Source organism: Drosophila ananassae, chromosome XR (assembly GCF_017639315.1).
Source record: "Drosophila ananassae strain 14024-0371.13 chromosome XR, ASM1763931v2, whole genome shotgun sequence".
NCBI lineage: Eukaryota > Metazoa > Arthropoda > Insecta > Diptera > Drosophilidae > Drosophila > Drosophila ananassae.
The window spans coordinates 21,539,020-21,549,766 of NC_057932.1; the positions used below are offsets into that span (position 1 = coordinate 21,539,020).

At 44.8% G+C, this 10,747-nt stretch overlaps 1 protein-coding gene across 1 annotated transcript in view; it reads right to left on the minus strand.

Annotated features, from left to right (window-relative positions):
• LOC6501941 (zinc finger CCCH domain-containing protein 13) overlaps positions 1-9,728 on the minus strand; it is a 32,861-nt gene extending 23,133 nt beyond the window's left edge. Inside the window, exon 1 of the mRNA XM_014904187.3 lies at positions 9,557-9,728. The gene's annotated coding sequence lies outside the window, so the exon portion shown is untranslated. The remainder of the gene's footprint in view (positions 1-9,556) is intronic.
• Positions 9,729-10,747: the final 1,019 nt, after the last annotated feature.

The window sequence follows — 10,747 nt, forward strand, 5'->3', positions numbered from 1 at the left end:
GGCACTTGTGTCGAAAAATAAACACAAACGAGAATAACGTGAACGAGAAATAACGCTAATCACGATTATTAAATATCTCGACTACATGAATCATGACGCTTTTGGCGTTTTTTGGCGTTTCTGGCTTTCTGGCCAGCATTGGTAACCATTTTTCCATGGACTTTGAATGGCGGAAGTAGGAAATCATGCTTTGAAAAGCTCCGCCAAAAATACACACGACAATTATAAATGGCTGTGGGCTGTTAGGTTGCCAAGATTGGTTACCAATATGGACCGATATGGAGCATGCCGAATGCAAATCGAGTCTGCCAAAGCCCCAGCTTCGATTCTCCCAGCCCAGCCAAGCTAACCAAGTCAGTGGGTCATTGGTAAGCCATTTGAATGGCAAAGATCAAATATTTCTGACACGCTTTGTCATTGCCTTTGCCTTTGCCTTTGCCTTTGCCCGAAAACATTTCAAAAACAATCCAAAGACCGAGACAAAGCCATCGAATTCGATCGCCGAGGGCCATCTATCTGAATTGAATAATTAGGCATCATTGCCAGGACAAATCTGTTTTTAATTTCCACAATAGACTGTCCGTCGCTTCCATGTACATGGTTTGGAAGTCTAAAAAAGAAACTTGCATTTGAATTGTGGGACATTCTGACACAAAGTGGATCATGCTCTTCAGATTATTGTGTGGGAAAAGCCAGTAAACACATGAACATGGAGATGAATAATGGAGACGTGGAGATACATTTTCTCCAATGTCAGTAATAGAAAATAAGCCATTAGGTGGTATTAATATGTTTACTTTTGTGGGCCACTTTTTGCAACTGCCCCCTTAAAGTCAGCTGCAAAGACCCCACAAAATAATATACTCTGTACATACAGGCCAGACATGTCCAGTTAATGCTGTGAACCTTGTGCCTTAATTAAGTTTTAATGCCCACCACTTTCGGTTTCGGTTTCGGTTTGGGTTTCGCCGTCTATCCCACAGTACTCCCCGGCTAACGAGGGTGCTTCTGGCCTGGCCTTTACTTTTATTTTGATGTTTATTTTGGTTGTGTGTTTCACTTTTATTTTCATTAAATCGAGACTGTTGTGGCAATTGAAAGTGCTGTCAATTTTCGCGACTCGCCGGCGACAACAACGACTTTTCACTTTTCTGAAAACGCAGTCCAGTTGGGCTCAGATTTCAGCTCTGGGTTTTCAGATTTCCGTCATGATTGCCATGCGACATTAATTTCTGTCTCGTTACTGGACTTGTATCGTTATTACGATTATTATTCGCATTGTTTTTTCTGCGTTTTATTTTGCATTGTTTGGGTCTTGGGGCTTGGAGTTTGGGGACTGGGGACTAGGGGCTGGCACTGGCACTAGCTGGCAGAAGTCGGACCCATTTTGGCGGCCAGCTCGAGTTAATTGCGAGCAGGGCGAACCAGTTGACCCCAGAAAAAAGCTGGGAAAAGTGGACAGGACAGGACGGGCCAGATCTGTGGCGATGGTTTCGTTTTCATTTTGCATTTGGCCAGGTTGTTGCCTCGCTTTTCAGCCACTTGTGATTCGGAACGGGTTTCAATTCCATAAAGTAAAAAACTTGAACCTTTTTGATCGTTTAACGAAGCGTTTGCACCCATGAAGGTTTTCACTTTTGTTGGGAAGAGAGATAAAGTCTAGCTGGCCAATAAACAACTGAAGTTACTAATCCTAAACTCATCCTACTTCTAAACTCATAACCCTAAAAGTGGGGTTCTAGATTTGGAGGAAGTCCCAAATAGTGTTTCCAGATTTTGAAGCAGATTCAGAGAGAATCGATCCACGATTCGTTTAAGGTATCCCGCTGAAGAATCGGATGGATATTGGCCAAGATATGGCCTTCGCAAGCCCCACCATTTTGGGTTGCTTCACTTTCCTTACTTTTGAAGGGGGTCCCTCAGAAAAATTTGAAAAAATGGGGTCCAAAATTTTGTTTCTAGATTTTGATGCAGATTTAAAGAGAAATGATCCACGATTCGTTTAAGGTATCCCGCTGAAGAATCGGATGGATATTGCCCAAGATATGGCCTTCGCAAGCCCCACCATTTTGGGTTGCTTCACTTTCCTTACTTTTGAAGGGGGTCCATCAGTAAAATTTAAAAAAATGGGGTCCAAAATTTTGTTTCTAGATTTTGACGCAGATTTAAAGAGAATTGATCCACGATTCGTTTAAGGTATCCCGCTGAAGAATCGGAGGGATATTGGCCAAGATATGGCTTTCGCAAGCCCCACTATTTTGGGTTGCTTCACTTTCCTTACTTTTGAAGGGGGTCCATCAGAAAAATTTGAAAAAATGGGGTCCAAAATTTGTACTCCAGATTTTGATGCAGATTTAAGGAGAATCGATCCACGGTTCGTTTAAGGTATCCCGCTCAAGAATCGGATAGATATTGGCCAAGATATCATCATTTCCCCGTGCCAATTTGAATTCGCAAGTTTTCCAACACTAGGCGGGAAATCAGTGTGACCGTCGGGCGCCCTCTCTCCCGTCCAGCACTTGTCCGCCATTTTTGTCTCCAGCTCCTCTCCCAATCACTCGATCGGTGGCGTCGCTTCGTAAGTTTCTGATTAGTTTATTTAAAATAAAGCCAATTAGGTGTGAGATCAACAGAATAATAGTCTTTAATCAGTTGAAAGCATAAGCTGCTTCCACTAATGCTGAAAGTTGTGCCAGTTGTGTGTGTAAATGGTGACGCTTCTTTGAAACTTGAACCCTTGGCACCTGTTTCCTTATAAAAGGTTTAAACCCATCAAAAACGTTAGTGCCTGTTACTAAACTTAGTGGGTGTTGCTACTTAAGTGCCCAGCTTTGTTCCCACCCCTCGAAAAAAGCCGAATTCGCAGCAGTGCTCTGTGCTCGGATGTGTGAGGGTGGCGTCCTTTTGGGAAAAGTTCCTTCTTTGGCATTTTCTTCATTTTGGCCCATTTTCCTTCCTTATTTCCAAAATCTTATTGATTGTTTTATTGCAGGTGGAAAATTGTTGGATGAAAATCAGTTCACAGCAGCTAATTGGGGAGGATCGGCAATGGAGCCAGGAGGCGCCATTTTGGCGGGTACAGTGCCGGCATGCAGAACTCTACACTCTACACTGCACTACAAAGACGAAGCATCACTTCCAACCTGAAGGTACACGCCTAAGAGGTACAGCCCCCACAGGCAGGTAAGTACAACCAAGTAGCCTATTTTCATGCATAGTAGTTCGAATGGAGGGACGCAGGTGAGTATACTTTGGAATTAAATTGGTAAATCATATTCTGAAACTATATTTCATAGATGAAAACTTTACATCGAATCATGGTCATGTTTACAATATAAATTAATGTACGACGCCATAGGAGTACAGTAGGAGCCGCACAATCATACACATACACGAACATAGACCCTGGAAGTACAGTCAGAGCTACTAAATATACATATATCACTATGCACCAACTATATAAGTGGAGACTACTATGTATCACTATCATATCATTACGAAGTACTTTATCTAGTGAGTGAGTAATTACTCCTTTCAGGTGAGTACATTTATTCCAATTTTCCATTCCATTCCATTTTGAAACTATTATTAAATCTATATCTTAAGTGACTATGTAGGTCTATATATTAGGACTATGTTTTAAGTTATTATATTCATAAGATTTAAGATTTAGAGTGTAGATTATTACGATACTTAATGGCCATTTAAGTCTCTAAACTTTGAATGTATTTTGAACACTAAATATCACATTGAAAGCCCTGGGGGTGGGGTTGAAGTGGGAATGGCATATACATATGGAAGCATATATTAAACACGAATTATGGATTATGGAATATGGAATATGTACCTGCGCTAGAGTCGAACTGTGCAGGTGCACGTGAGTATTGCTGTTATTGTTCTGAACTCGTTTTGATAAAGTTATATTCGAAATTGCACAGCTAGCGGAATGATTTTGATCATTTGGATGGACATATTCGTATGCAATCTATCGAAAAGCTAACCCGGACTCATATACACCACAATATTTACATGGACTTTATTACTTTGAAAGAAAAGTTGGCCCTGCATTCATATTCTACACTACAAATTTAATGATCTACACCTGCGGAGGACACACAACATAATGCCATAATGCAAGAGCTACGGATTCAGGTGAGTTATTACTAGTAGTATAGTCCAGTAGTAGGGTTAATCTGAGTTGGGCGGACATAGATCCTTTGGAGGGAATTTATCGTTATACTTGTGACACTTGCGTTGAAATCATTCTGCGCACTTGTTGAAAACTCGATATGTTGAAAGGGTATTGCAACTTCGATGGGGTCAAAGTATGCTTTCCGTCTTCGAATTGAATTAAACTCAAAAATTCGTAAATAAATTGTGCAACTTTATGACAGGACGCATTTTGAAGGCAACCTTTTGTTGGCTTTGTTGTGGCGCCTTTGGCGTCGAACTCCAAAAAATATTGCAAATGAAAAACAGATTTTTGTGGCCTGGCCATATTTTATATATTCGGGATTTTTACGATTCGGTGTTTGGTTTTTAAGTTTTTGTTGGTTTTCGGTGTTTGGGTTTTGGGTTTTGGGTCTTCCGAGCTTGGATCATTAGAAAGTGAACTGCGCATGTGTGTGGTGTTGTGGGGCTTGTTGTTTCTGTACTGGTTTGTCTGACTGATCAGCATCGCCTTTCTCTTAACGAGGGAGCAAGGCAAGGCATGGCCAAAACCGCCAGAAATGTTGAAAATCGCAGCCCAAATCGATTCGATGTGGTTCGAAGCGATGCCAGAAACTTCGGTGCAGACGAAACAAAGCGTTTAATTACATTTTTAAGATTTTATGACACTCCACGATGTGGTTTTTGGTACACTTGCCAGAACGGACAGGTCTTAGGACGAGGAATTCCATCTCCCCCAAAATTTGATTGTGGAAACTTGTCTCATTTCTTCAAGTGCATGGGGACAAGGAGGCTTCGGGAGAGAGTGGGTGAGCGGGCGGAGCAGGCAGGGAAGGCGATACGGAGCTGCCCAGCGGCAACGGTAGCCACCGACAATTTATGGGGGGCACCTGAGCCGCCTGCAACAGAGACTTGTCCTCGACCGCGGCCTCCGGACGGTTTTATGGCCAATATTTTTGGTTTTCTCCTTCCCGGGCCCGGGCCCGGTCCCGGCATCCGAAATAAATTAAATGCAAATTAACAATCGATTTCTGGCGCGAAACACGAATAAAAGTGAAAAGGCTCGACTAGGTTTTCGTTTTCTGGCGGCCAGGAGTTCATCGCCGTCGACTCGGGTGGTCCCACAGGTGGTTTTACAGGTATGGTCGGTATTCTTTGGGCCTTTCCAAGCTCAAGTGCTACCTCTCGGGCCGTCTTCAGTTTTATTTTATGGGCGAAGGCCTTTGAAATATCACGCATACGCCCAGTGTGTTTTCAATTTTCCCAGCCACTGGCGGCCCGCCACTTCCACCCACCATATAGAGCCTCTCCGTCTAGTTTTTCTCGTATTCCGCTTAACAGCGATCGCCCGGAGCTGCCAATGCCTCCGTCCCCGTCTCAGTACAGTGGTCGCCCCCTAGAGGGTATCGCAAACTGGTCGCGAGTTGGTTTTTGTTTTCGGCGGGTTTTCGTTATCATTTGGATGAGTTATAGGTGAAAATTGTCGCGAAAGTCGTGAGTTATGAATCGGTGGCTGCTGCCCCTGCTGCCGCAAATGTTTGTGTTTGTTTGTCTCTCGGCTGTCGGCTGTCGGTTGTTTTTTTGCGTCGGGGCAAGTTGGCTAAAAAGAAAACCACGCCGTGAAGGTCAAGAAACTTGAAATCGTTACGACTCGCTCTCGATGGGGTTGTTGCTGCTATGACTGGCATTTGCTGGCATTTAATTAATTAAAGTAATTCACATTTCGGCCTGCGCAGCGCCTCACCGGCAAAGACATCATTAATCATTGAAAAATTAGCGCGCATTTCCGTTCACCTTCAATAAATTAGATTTGTTATGAAAGCAAACAGAAACCCAACCCGAGACCCCAGCCACGGGCCCTACAAAGACCCATGATTGAGAGCCCTCATCTCCGCAGAAAGAAGGAGGCAGGGGGTCAGGCTCCAAGAGGTTTTCCAGCCACGGCTCTGGGAAGCAGAGTGGCTTCGCTCCACAAAGTAGCGCCAGCGCCACATTGAGCCATTATCCCAGACGAGGATTAAGAGGCAGCTATTAAAAGTAAACTGTCAACATCGCCTGAGCAAATGCTGCGGAAAACCTATGATTATTGGCCGATAATGTTGAACACCTGTTGGACAAACCGAGCGGCGATCGTTTAAAAGATGAATTTGCATATGTTGTCGGATGGCTTTGCAACACGGGTACTTTCGGGAGGCCGTCTGGACATCTGCTGGACATCTCGCATCGATTACCATAATGCGTCGGCCATTTATTATCCAAGCTCCGAAAGCAACCAAAAGGCAGCCAATATATGCATTTTTCCTCCGAACACCCCGCTGTCCATCAATATGGAATGAATAGCGCCTATTCGGAACGCCAATCTATCACCACTTCGCAGAACTGCGTTCATCTTCCCCATTTTCTCCCCTATTAGCATTTTAAATGCGAATCCGTCATCTCTGGCAGGCCCCGCCCGCCTGATCCCGTTCCCTGCCGGCACACTCAGACCTCAGAGGCCGGAGAAGACCTGGCTGGGGAAAAAACAATCATTTAATTAGCAAACAACAAGAAGAAAAGGGCCCGAATCGAGGCCGCCAAAACTTCCGCACGCCATCAAAAATAATTCCTCAAATTAGTTGTCGCCTCTGCAGAATGGTCGTGTTACCTTTTCGTGTTTCTGCCTCTGCCCGCCGCTCTGGGTGTAAACTTTCTAAGCTCTCAAGATTTATTTTAATTTATATTTCGCTTCTTGCCATTTTTAGCAGCGCAAATGGATTTCCATATAGAAAGTAAATGGAATTTCGCACTACAGCCACAGCCTGCCGCGCCGCCGTACTTGCTAATCATTTGTGGGCCGAGACCTACATACTGGTGTGTGTCTGTTGTGTCTGATGTGCCGGAGCGTGTGTGTGTGGATGTGCGACCTACACCTTGCAGCACACAAGCGAATACTCGAGCATCGGCAGCATCAACAATGTCTGCCACACGGCATTGTCAACGGGCAATCAGTGAAAGTTAAATCGAACAATGCATTTGCCTTTGTCGGCTGCCGCCCCTGCCCCTCCAACTTTTATCCGCTGCTCGTCGCTTCTGCTTGGCCTGGCCTGGCCCTCTTCCCGCCCAGCCGGCCCAGCTGCCACTCACACCCGAGTGTGGGGCTGTGGGGCTTTTGCTGTTTCTGATTTTTCTGCTGCAGGTGCCATTGTCGGAATTTCACACTCTCGACTCTCGACACTCGGAACTCTGACACTCCAACACCCTGGCTGGCACTCTGCGCTCGGCAGCTCTCGAGAAAAAGTGAAAAGAATCCCCGAGAGCCGAACAAAAACAGAAACGGCAACTAAAAAGCTACGCTCACGCACAAGAGAAGACAACTCCGACGCCACAGGTGGACAGGGTCGATTAATTAAGGCGCCTGGGAAGCGCGTGGCCGAGAGCGACACGGGCAGCGGTCAAAGAGTTAGAGTCTAGAGTCTAAATGATAGTCTTTTGTTATAAATACTTGATGACTTTGTGGGGATGCGAAAACCACGATTCAATTGCACTCTCTGGCACTTCGCGAGAAGCAGCGGTCTCCGAAACTGGGCTTCTTGGCGATGTGTTTTGTAGTCGTTTTTTGATTGTTGAACTGTTGAACAGTGAAGTACAAATATGGAAATAGGGAAGCAACAAAGGAAACCATTGATTTCCTAAAAAGAGCCGGACAGAGGAAATCAATAAGCACAAAACAAGGCAGAAAGAAATCAAAATTCATGCGATCCACGGAAAAAACAAAAATAATAGCTATCCACTGCGTATTAATGGCTTTGTGGCAAGTCTCTTTCGACCAAAGCAATGGATCGTAAATCTCTGGCCCACAACGTCAGGGACCCATAGATCGTCCATCAAAGTCTGGGCTCCCAGATCGGGTAATTCGAATTACTTTAATTCCCGCCAGTGCGAACTATGCCTCTATGCAGTGCGAAAACAGAGCCTGGCGAGATCGGAGAGGGCCGGAGTCGGAGTCAGTTGACCGAATGATTTACCTGACATTCGTCTTCATACGTGTGCAATTGCTCGATCTCGAAATAATAATATAATGTGTAATGGAAATGCATATGCAGCAACTGCAATTTCCAGAGTGGCATTAAATTTCAGGCGATGGCAGCGAAGCGCAAAGACAGCCACCAGATGATATGATCTCATGGTGCACGAGTACCAGTTCGAGTTCGAGTCGGAGTCGGAGTCAGAGTCAGAGTCTGAGCCTGGCTGGCTGAAGAAAAGCTTAAATGTTGGAAAACTCGTTTCGACCCGGCCGAGGGAAAAATGCAGATAAAAATAAATAACGAAAATGAAAACTAAACGAGCTTTGGAAGACTTCGAATGCAACAATACCCTTCTGAAGGGATTACTTTGGACGTGGATGCTCCATGAATTGGGGATTAAATGAAGATGTCTTAAAGAGGATGCCATATGCTGATGTATGTGCTGGAAGTGCTCTGCCAGGATCCCCAAAGCGCATATACCCCGGAGAACCAACGTCTCCGGTGCAGAGTATGTCGGCGAGGCTCTGCGGATGGGAAGTTGGAGACTCGGCTCGGCAAGAATTTTCCTAGCCAACATCTTGATTGCGGGGACCCCCGGCCCGGCTCCTCCAGCCCCCGACCCCGATCCCGACACTGGAGCCGTGCAAACCTGATTCGAGCGTTGTTTATGAATTTGTGGTCCAAGGCAGCCGCAGTGCAAAATAGTTTCGGCCAGCCCAGGCTCAGTCCGGGGCCTGGGTGAATGGTCAAGTCATAAATAAAAGATCTCCACAGCATTCTACAGATGTTGTCTCTTTAATTACCCCAGCACCAGCACACACATCAGATGTTCTCTGGAGCTCGGTAGCTCGGTGGCTCGGTGGAGCAGTGAGCACCACATACGTTTAATAGACCAAGCCTAATGTGCGCTTCACGATGACGACGATGTCTTGCTTTTTCCCAACATTTTCCGCTTCTGCAACACGGCAGAGGCGCCTTCTCTGGGCTCTGCGTGCGGCTAACAGTTAGTCCCGAATTCAGGCCACTGGCATGGGCCTTCTCAGCCGATGATTCTCACAGTGTATGGCCAATCAAGAAGAGGGCTGTAAAAGCTATCCCAACGTGGTATTGCGCCACCTCTACAGAGCCATCTGGGGTACGGTCCAAGTCATACTGAACCCCATGTGTCTTTCTTCACCTGCTGTTCCCAATAGCCACTGTGACCTTCCATCCGGCCCACTGCCCCAAGCTGCACTTTCCCCTCGAGGGTGACCCAAACACATGCACTTGGACACAACATACAACCACATTAGAACTCGAAGAAAGCGCCTCCACTTGTCGAAATGAAGAGATTCGGATCTGGTGGGCCTCGAAAGCCCAATTTGTCAAGACAGGAGACTTACCTGCGAGTTCTGGCGGCCAGTTCTTTATGGCTATATGAATTGCACTGATTCCTGTTTCCTGTTGGCCAAAACGCACTTTCTTCAACTAAGAACACTAAAAAAAATTGACAAAAATCCGAGTGTTATGCGGGCAGAGTTTTGGACTGGATGGACTGTTTTGGATGGACAAGCAACCAACGTCTTTGAGCGGCGCGAACGTACTAAAAACAAAAACAAAAACACGGAAAGAAAGAGGAGAAAACAAATGTATTCGCTAACCGGTTTTGGCCAAGTTATTTAAAGTTTAGACTTGAAAGAATGCCACATACTTTTAGCTGCTCTTCGGAATTGGTCTTGAGGTGGGTGTCTTGGCTAAGCAGAGACACGCCGCCACTCAACGAACCTTGGGTGAGTTCGTTAAGTACGTTTCGGAACCACGCGAATATCGTAAATTGTACTGGCTGCTAACGTGTTAACTAACACCCGTGGCTAACAGCAGGAACTCAACAGCCAAATATTATTAATGTTCCATTTCCCAACACCAGTAGGCCAGGTGACTATTGTTCTCCAAATAACAGGAGGGACAAGTAGGCTTTGCTGCAAATCTGATATAAAAGCGAGACATTCCGGCCAGAATATTCAGTGAGTCCCTAGCCCTCGAGGCAAGGGGACTTATCTCAAACGTCTTATTATTTTATATTGTATTTTTATAGAGCAGTCGCTGTTAGCTGGCAGTATACTGCGCCTGTTGGGTTCTCTTTTTTATTTTTTAATTTCAAATATTTTATTTTATTTATCCTGTGGTCCTATAGGAACGTGCAAGATGAGGCTCAGATTCCTCCCCCTGATTTTTTTTTAAACATTTTTGTTATTGCTCTAAGAAGTATCTGACTTGGGTACTTCTAAAAATATCTTAATTTAATCTTCTATTTTATTTTGTATTTTTATAGAGCAGTCGCTGTGTGCTGGCTGTGTTTTGCTCCATTGGGTACTCCTTTACATTTTTGGCTTCTAATTTTTAATTTAAAACATATTATATAACCTGTGGTACTATAGGAACGTGTAAAATGAGGCGCAGATTCCTTGCCCCGCTTATTTTGAATATTTATTTTTGGGCGTGAGATGTACCTAACTTCAGTACTTCTAAAAATACCATCTTAATTGCATCTCTTATTTTATTTTATATTTTTATTGATCAGTCACTGTATGCTA